The sequence below is a fragment of the Bidens hawaiensis genome, unplaced genomic scaffold, assembly GCF_021521415.1.
Source record: "Bidens hawaiensis isolate Kalapana, Puna unplaced genomic scaffold, B.hawaiensis_p1.1 tig00000888_1, whole genome shotgun sequence".
Classification (NCBI taxonomy): Eukaryota; Viridiplantae; Streptophyta; class Magnoliopsida; order Asterales; family Asteraceae; genus Bidens; species Bidens hawaiensis.
In genome coordinates, this window is record NW_027491051.1 from 3,228,183 (window position 1) to 3,236,868 (window position 8,686).

The 8,686-nt window shown below is 37.4% G+C and overlaps 1 pseudogene across 1 annotated transcript; it reads left to right on the plus strand.

Moving 5' to 3' along the window:
* The first annotated feature begins 894 nt into the window (after positions 1–894).
* On the plus strand, positions 895–6,870 carry LOC143544507 (long-chain-alcohol oxidase FAO1-like; annotated as a pseudogene). The gene is made up of 4 exons (XR_013137264.1): positions 895–1,119; positions 1,280–1,553; positions 4,106–5,214; positions 6,161–6,870. The product of XR_013137264.1 is annotated as a long-chain-alcohol oxidase FAO1-like (transcript).
* The last annotated feature ends 1,816 nt before the right edge of the window (positions 6,871–8,686 follow it).

Here is an 8,686-nt window from a genome sequence, read left to right on the forward strand (position 1 = left end):
TTTTATTACTCTCTCTCTCTCTCTCTCTCTCTCATGCTCTCTCTCTCTCTCTCTCTCTCCCTTTTTCTTCCCCTCCCGTAAAACAGTCACCACCACCCACTACTACCTCCCATCCCACACCACTGGTCATCTCCAATTACCCCCCAAAGATTTTTCCTATGTTTCAATTAATCAAACTTCAACCCCTAATTTCACCACCACTCACCCAATCATGTTTAATTCTCTTGTTCAATGGCAGAATCCATCAATTCACGGATGTCTACACAAACTCTATGTCGGAATTTGAGCTTTCAGAGTGCTAAACGAAGGTTCAACACCAGATCCGGGCCGGGAGGAACTAAAGAACGAAGCACCACCACCATGGCGGTGGAGACAAATGGAGGTTCAAAGCTACCTCTACAATTTCGGTCAGATAAAATCACCATCACCGTGGCGTTGAGTATAACGGCCGACGACATCAGTTGCATTCAATTGGAAGAATTTAAAGTGAACATGATATTTAGGGTTTTGGTAGATGGATATAAATCTGTTAGTGTAAACTTTTTTCATGTTAAATCTGCCGGAATTAGGATTTTGTAAACATAGCGACAGCTTATGACTCGTCGGATGATGGTGAGGGTTGCAGCGAAGGTGTCGCCGGAGAACATGGCGTGGGGATGGAGAAGACGGTTTACGCCCATGATGTGCATATGAAACATTTTTTTATGTGTTATATTATTATTATTATTATTATTATTATTATTATTATTCCTGGTTGCCACGTATTAAGCCACGTAATCAAGTTTTTGACAACAAAGCATGCCACGTAAGCATCCGACTAACGGAGTTAATCATCTTAGTCTTGGACCATTAGAAACAAATACACCATTAGTTGAGAGAAACATGTATGAAGAGAGAAACATGTATGAAGAGAGAGGTACAGAGTGCCACCCTCTGTTATCAGGCGACAGAGATGAAGATTCCAAAAATCCAAGCTTATGTTCATCAGAAATGGAGTCTTTGACCAGCATATGTGAAGTCATCCTCCAACCTCTTCCTCCCAATTCCCTTAATCATGATCAAGAATCAATCCAACACTTCTCCACTCTTTCAGCCTCCCAACACCCAATTCCAAATAAGGTAATATCAGTTAAAATAAAAAAAGCAGTGTTTACATCGATACAGAAGCCAACCTGGTAACAAGCTGCGCACCTGGCCCTTTTAGAATTAAATATAAAACTAAGTTGTTTAAAAATAATATTCATAGATTATGTTAATTAAAGGTTGGATTGTTTAATAGGTGGCTCGGCTTCTAGTGAACAGGGGATTCTTTGAAGCAGTGATGGTGGTGAGACTGGTGTTGAAGTTGCTTTCTAGCAGGATTGGTACTCTTCTGGTTGCGGGATCGCTATGTTTATCGCATAAGTGGGCCATATGTGAATAAGTTCTCGGAAATTGGTTTGGATAAAAGGGAAAAGATTGTGCAGAGATGGTTTAAACATGGTTTTCTAACGCCGATACGACTTGGATTCGTCTTCATCAAGAGTCTATGTGCTTTAGTCTTCTTCTCGCAGGTAAATCAATATTGACGAGTACTGCCCGGTTATGATAAAATCTAGGTAACAAAATTTGCTGTGTTATGGCGACAGAGCAACGTGAATTTGGACAGCATCTGTTAAGTTTCTAAATGCCCAAAACAGTTTCAGAGCATGTACAGCTGATCAATACGACATGAATTCAGTCGGTAGAGGGGTTATGTTGCTTAGCGTACTGCACTAGTGGACCTAATCGGCCGACCCTCCTATGAAATTTTGACCCCAACCCTCTTTTGACCCTTATAAAAAAATTTCTGGGTCCACCACCGTCAAATTTTCTAGGTCCACCACTGCTGTAGCGGCCTTAAAGCCAAAAAAACAAATTATTTAATAAAACAAAAAAATAACAACAAAAAACATATTTAAAACAAAAATGGGTAAAGCTGGGTCATTGCGGTGGCTAGGTAATGCGAATTCAGTTGGTAGTCGGTTAGGTTTGTTATGGTACCGAAATTAAACCCAAAAATAAACTTGTAAATGAACGTATTTTAAAAAAAACCAATAAAATTATGTAAAACCCGGCTGTTGTAGCGATTGGTCGGCACAAATTCAATGGGTTAGGTTAATATTGGACCACTTTGCGGCACCGTATTGGTAGTATTTTTTTTAGTTTCAGTCTGTAATGAACGTAATGAAAACCAACCGAATGTCAATTTTGTTTTGTTTTGTTTTTTTTTATTATTTTGTTGTAGTTACGGTACTGTGACGAAAACCGACAGAATTCGCATAAACCCACCGCGTTTTGTTTTAGTTATAACCTCGTAAAAAAAACTGACCGAATGCTGATTTTTGTTAGTTCGGGTACCATAACGAACATGACCGAATTCGCGTAGACTCACCGACTCAACATCCGGGATCGATAACGGTCAGGTTTTACCGACCGACGCCACGCCGTTGGTCCACTCCATTTTTATAATTTTTTTGTTTTATTTTTTGTCTTAATTCAGGTATAACAATGCCGTACCTGAAACCGACCGAATTTGCGTCGATTTACCGCATCAACACTTGATTTTTACCACTGTTTGAGTTTTATCAACTGCCAGGTGTGTTGCTTGGGGAAAAAATGCTAGTTTGAAACAAATTAAAAGATCAAATAAAACATTAAAAAAAGCTTATTTGTTGCGCCGGCTATGGTTTGTTAATTTATTTGTTTTTATATAATATACATTATTGCAATGGTATTAACAGTTGGGTTTTAATAGAATTTAGGGTTGAGCGGGCCACTATTATCTTGTAAAAAGCCAAACAAAGCCAGCTGGTTCTATTTTGTGGTTTTTTTTCCTTGTTTAAGATCACTATGATAAATTTTATAAAATGATAAAGATGGTTTATTAATATATAAATATACATACTTGTATATTTCACACGAAATTTTAAAAATTAACATATATTAAAAGGTTAACCTAGCTATTTTGAATCATAGTTGTGGTTCCAAGTTACAGGCTGTTTTAATTGTTAAATCGTCAAAATCAAACTGTATAATTTTCAAACTGTATAATTTCGAACCGGCTACGTTGTGTCGATGGAGACGATTCAATCGGTACCAACAGTTTATTAATACCTATAGTAAATGATTGGAAATTGAAACTTTTTGTATTTTGTAAGTAAAGTTCGATGTGTGAGCCCAATTTGATAGGACATAAAACATTAATTTTGGACCTAGAAGAGTCCCTTTGAACAATTATTTGGTCCATACCCACTATGAATTATGCAACATGGACAATTTTTTTATATTAGGCATTCCAACAACCGCTTTCACTATCATAGTCGTCAAAATGAGAATGAAGTCTACAACCTGCTGATTGTACTAGACTTGTGGGTCAAAATGGTTTTAACTTTTTATATGGGTTAAATTTTATTCTTCTATTTATTTTTTCTCTTGGATCGACAACTTTCATTAAAAAGCATAAACTAGAAAACCCTTAGAAGCCACAACAAAACAATAAAAAAATAAAACAGAGAAAAATACACCATGGGTCATAATTATACCTTGAAGAAGTTACTTCTTTTTATTACAAAGGAGAGATGTTTTGTGAATTGAAAAATCAAATCCCTCACCAAGAACGCATACATAAGGGACGTTCACTAATTTATATTATCATACATGTATAAATTAAATTATTCCGTTAAAAAAATATACATTAAATAATTAAAAATAATGAACAAGTTAATTCAGCCGAGCTGAGCTTAACTTGAATTTGAAAAATTACTCACGGGCCAAGCTCGAACAGTACTAAGCAAGCTGAGTTCTTAAGGTAAGTACGCTGAGTTCGTTTATACTCCTACTTCCTGACGGAATTTAAGGTGACCATTAATGAAACCAACCAAGTGATGTAACGTGTCCATGGAATTCACGTTTTTTAATAACTTCAAGCGAAATTACGCATCTAAAGACGGATTTCTCGACTTTGGCCCCCAAAACCTTGTAGGCCGAGATCCATAACAAAATTTAAACAATATTTTTATTTTATGTGTTTTAAGAAGTGTAAGTTTTCTTAATCAAAATAACCCTTTACTTGATTTTCCAACAGGTTAATGAAAACTCAAACAGTCCATCATGGGAAGCCATCGGCTACAATGTAGACATTCCCAAAGAAAAGCCGAAACAACAAAAGGATCGACCATTACAAAAAGGAATAGTGGAAATCATCAACGAAAACGATCATACACTCGTTAAATCCCTCACGCAAAAGGGTCTAGACGTAACAGAAAACCTCAAAGAGAACATCATCAATATAAACTGCGATGTAGTAATCATTGGCTCCGGTTGTGGTGGCGGTGTTGCAGCCGCGATACTCGCACAATCCGGCAAGAAAGTGGTGGTTCTCGAAAAAGGAAACTATTTCAGCCAAACCGATTATTCTAACCTAGAGGGTCCTTCTTTAGACCAAATGTATGAGTCGGGAGGAATCCTCCCGACTCTTGATGGAAAAGTCATGATCCAGGCTGGATCCACCGTCGGTGGCGGCTCAGCAGTTAACTGGTCCGCCTGCATCAAGACGCCACCGACTGTTTTAAAAGAATGGGCTGAAGACCACAAAATAAACTTATACAAAACAAATGAATACACTTCAGCAATGAACAAAGTGTGTGAAAGAATCGGTGTTACCAAGAAGTGCCTAAAAGAAGGGTTCCAGAATCAAGTTCTACGTAAAGGGTGCGAAAACCTTGGATTAGGAGTGGATTATGTTCCACAAAATGCGTCCGAAAATCATTATTGTGGTTCGTGTTGTTATGGATGTCGGTCCGGGGATAATAAAGGGGACGGATTCAACGTGGTTGGTGGACGCTGTGGATCATGGAGCGGTGATTATTAGTGGATGCAAAGCTGAGAAATTATTATTAACAAAGAATGATCAAGGAAAGATAAGAGGAAAGAGATGTTTAGGAGTGATTTCACATGTTTTAAGTGAGAAAATGTGTAAAAGATTGCAGGTTAATGCAAAAGTGACAATCTCTGCATGTGGGGCGTTGTTAACACCACCTTTAATGATATCTAGTGGGCTGAAGAACCCTAATATTGGAAAACACTTGCATCTTCATCCCGTGTTAATGGCATGGGGATACTTTCCGGAAAAGGATTCGAATCTGTCGGGTAAAAGCTACAAAGGTGGGATCCTCACATCCCTTCACAAACCAGGTATGCATCTGACCAGATACTTTTGTTGGTAAAGATTTTGCTAGAATGTTTTCGAGATAAAATCAGTTTTGTGGCAAATGGGTGAGTGCTACACATACACGGCCAATTATTATTAGTGAGACTGATCGTTACAAAGAAAAACCAATCAAATTATATAGACTCTTAACGAATCCAATGTTAAGTTAACCATTCACGAATTCATCACCTCTTTTTAGTTGCTTCTACCTTTTTCATCGAGATTAAGCACCCTCACACTCATTGCAAATTTGTGGTGTTTAATCTGAGTACAATTGAATTGCTAAGTTACAACTCATTCGATGGAAAGTTTGTTAATGTACGCTTATCTAATAAACAAACGAACCTGAAGCTTACTTTTTTTTTGTTCATTTAGTTAGACAAACGAAACATATATGTCTCGTTTGTTCATTTATGTGTGAATTTGTTTTTTTCTTTTATGTTTATCTATGTTAGTAATTTGTGTTTGTATAAGTTCGTTCATTTTAGTTCAATTATATATCAGTTTTTGTATGGCCATTACAATTTAGTCACGTTTTATGAAATTACAACTTAGTCTGGTTTATTATTTATGTAATTCCTAAAACTTTGTGTACACATTTATTTCTAATTGGTGTTCGCTCGTTATGTTCGTTCACCCATGTTCAGCTATATATGTTCATATGTGTGTGTTTGCTTACGTTTGTGAACCATTCGTTTATACAATTTAAACAAGCATCAATGAACATGGACACACTCATTTCTTAAAGAATGAACGCGAACAAGAAATCCCGTTTGTTTAGTTGTTTGTGCTTGATCATTTGTTTAGTTCAAAACAAATGAACGCAAGCATGCTCCGTTCGTGTTCGTTTGATTCCTATGTAGGCCTACTTGTATTTATGAACGAGATAATTATAATCGATCACAACTGATATATTATATCTAATACCAGGGTTTGATGAGAACTACATCTTGGAAGTTCCCGCACTCGGTCCAGGATCTTTTGCCGCGTTAACTCCATGGGAATCTGGGAAAGATTTTAAAGAAAGAATGTTGAGATACTCTCGAACAGCTCACGTTTTCTCGCTGGTTAAAGATTATGGATCCGGTGAAGTGAAATCAGCCGGAAGAATCAACTACACTTTCCATAAATCCGACACAGAAAACATCAAAAATGGGTTGAAGCAGGCGATCAGGGTTTTGATCGCGGCAGGAGCGAGTGAAGTAGGAACTCAAAGCTCTGATGGCCGAAGATTCAAATGCAAAGGGAGTAGTGATGAAGATGTTGAGGAGTTCTTGGAGACTGTAGATGCAAAAGACGGGCCTTTGTCAATGGTGAAAGATTGGAATATTTATTGTTCTGCTCATCAAATGGGGAGTTGTAGGATGGGACAAAGTGAAGAAGAAGGTGCAGTTGATGAGAATGGTGAGAGTTGGGAAGCACAAGGGCTTTATGTTTGTGATGCTAGTGTTTTACCGTCCGCGGTTGGTGTTAATCCGATGATTACTATAGAAGCGACTGCTTATTGTCTTGCACATAAAATTGCATACACATATTGACGTTTTACAAATTCCTTACTTTGTGTTTCTAGTATTTATGATAAGTATGTATATTAAGTTGAAAAAAAGTGTTGTAAGTTCATAATTATATGTTGTGTATAATTATATGTTGTGTTTGCTTAAACATTATGAAAAACGAAAGTAAAAAGAGAATTAAGTTTCATTTGAGGTACTGATCCTTCGAGTTTATTAAAGTAGTTGGCTTAAAATTTACCTGAAGATGGTCATGTAAACCGATTAAGTTGGTCCCGTTGGTCCACCTTAACCAAACAGGTTTGATTTCTTTTTGTTCTTTTTCTTTTCCGAAGGATTCCAGTTAAAAGGTCGTTTTCTTGTCGATATATGAAAGTCATGTCATCTTTGGGTTCATGTTGTTGGAAATATGGACCGATCCACTTAAGTCAACGCGGCCGACCGGGTTATGACCCGTAAGAGTTACACCGTGGGTAACGAATATAGATCGCTTACGCTGGTTAACCGGTAACAACTAATAAACGAGATATGGACTTCTAATAAGATTGGCCTTGATATGGGCTTGGTGGCCCGACATGATTAACTAGTTATATTAACTAGCTAATTTGTCATTAGGTTAATTAATCAAAAGATTAATAAACCCTAGCCACCTCCTCCCTCCCCTCTCTCTCTCGGCTGCATTCACCGCCGCCAGACAACAGCCGCAACTGTAGCTAGCCGCCACCGGACAGCAGCACGCCACAGCCGCAGCCAGTCGCAACCGCAGACCACCTGCAGCCGCAGCCCAGCCGCCGCCGTCTGTTGCTCGGGTCATCCTCGTTGCCGGTCCACTTGTGCACCGCACCGTTGTTTGTCCATCTCGTTTGGTCACCTAGCGTCATCCGTTAGCCCTCGGTGTCTCAACCGATTATTCCTTACCCGAGGTAAAATTTAAATAATGTCTTGTATATTATTATTTATTTTGGTTGTTTTTACACGTGCTCCTATTGTTTGTAACCGGATCCTATACGGTTCCGTTAATTGGTGATTACTCGTTTTTGTAATTCGCTGCGTATTCATTTATTAACCTGATTAATAATTATGAAACCTTAAAAATTAAAGCCGGGTTTAAATGTTAAACCGTTGACTGATCACCACTGGAACCCAACAGTGGTATCAGAGCCTTGGTTATAACATACGAGTCGAATCCGATCTTTTCACCGAATGTACATCATAAACTTCAAGCTAGTTGAAGTTTTTGATCTAGATATGTTTTTTGAGCAATCTTGGTTTGGTCAATTTTTATTTATTTAATTTGACCAAAATATTGCTCAATTTTATTTTTATTGAATATGTAAATCTGGTCCGACCTTGTGTGATTGGTTGTTTGTTATTGTCCATATGGATGGTTCAAAGTTGTATTTATTTTTCGGTTTTATTTTATGGTTTTGGCCACCTTGATGATTTAAAATTGTAATAGATAGGGTTTGATTTTTCATTATATGTATTTTTAATATTGTAATGAAGAAGACCCGAAGGACAACCGAGGACAAGCTCACGGAGTTCTTGAAGCCAGTGGGAGTTAGCAAAAATGACGGGATGCACCAAGAGTCCATCCACGTGGTTGTTTTTGTGATGTGACCCCTTGACCCGATTGGTGTTGCTAATAGGCTGTAGCAAGACCAATCACCTTTTGGCCATATAAGATTTACATATTCCTGTTTGCTGTTGTGGTTGCTTGCTTGATTATAATAGGTTATAATACCACCAACCTAATACCAAATATATTAAAAGAAAATTTTAATTAACCAATTAAGTTTTTGTAAAATTAAACTAAATTTGATTTTCCAAAACCTTATAACTTAATAGTTAAACTATTAACTTAAAATTGGTTAGTCATATCGCGACAATCTTAGTTTTAATAGGTTATTTAAAACCGAGTGTCCTGAGAGATGAAAGGGTTCAT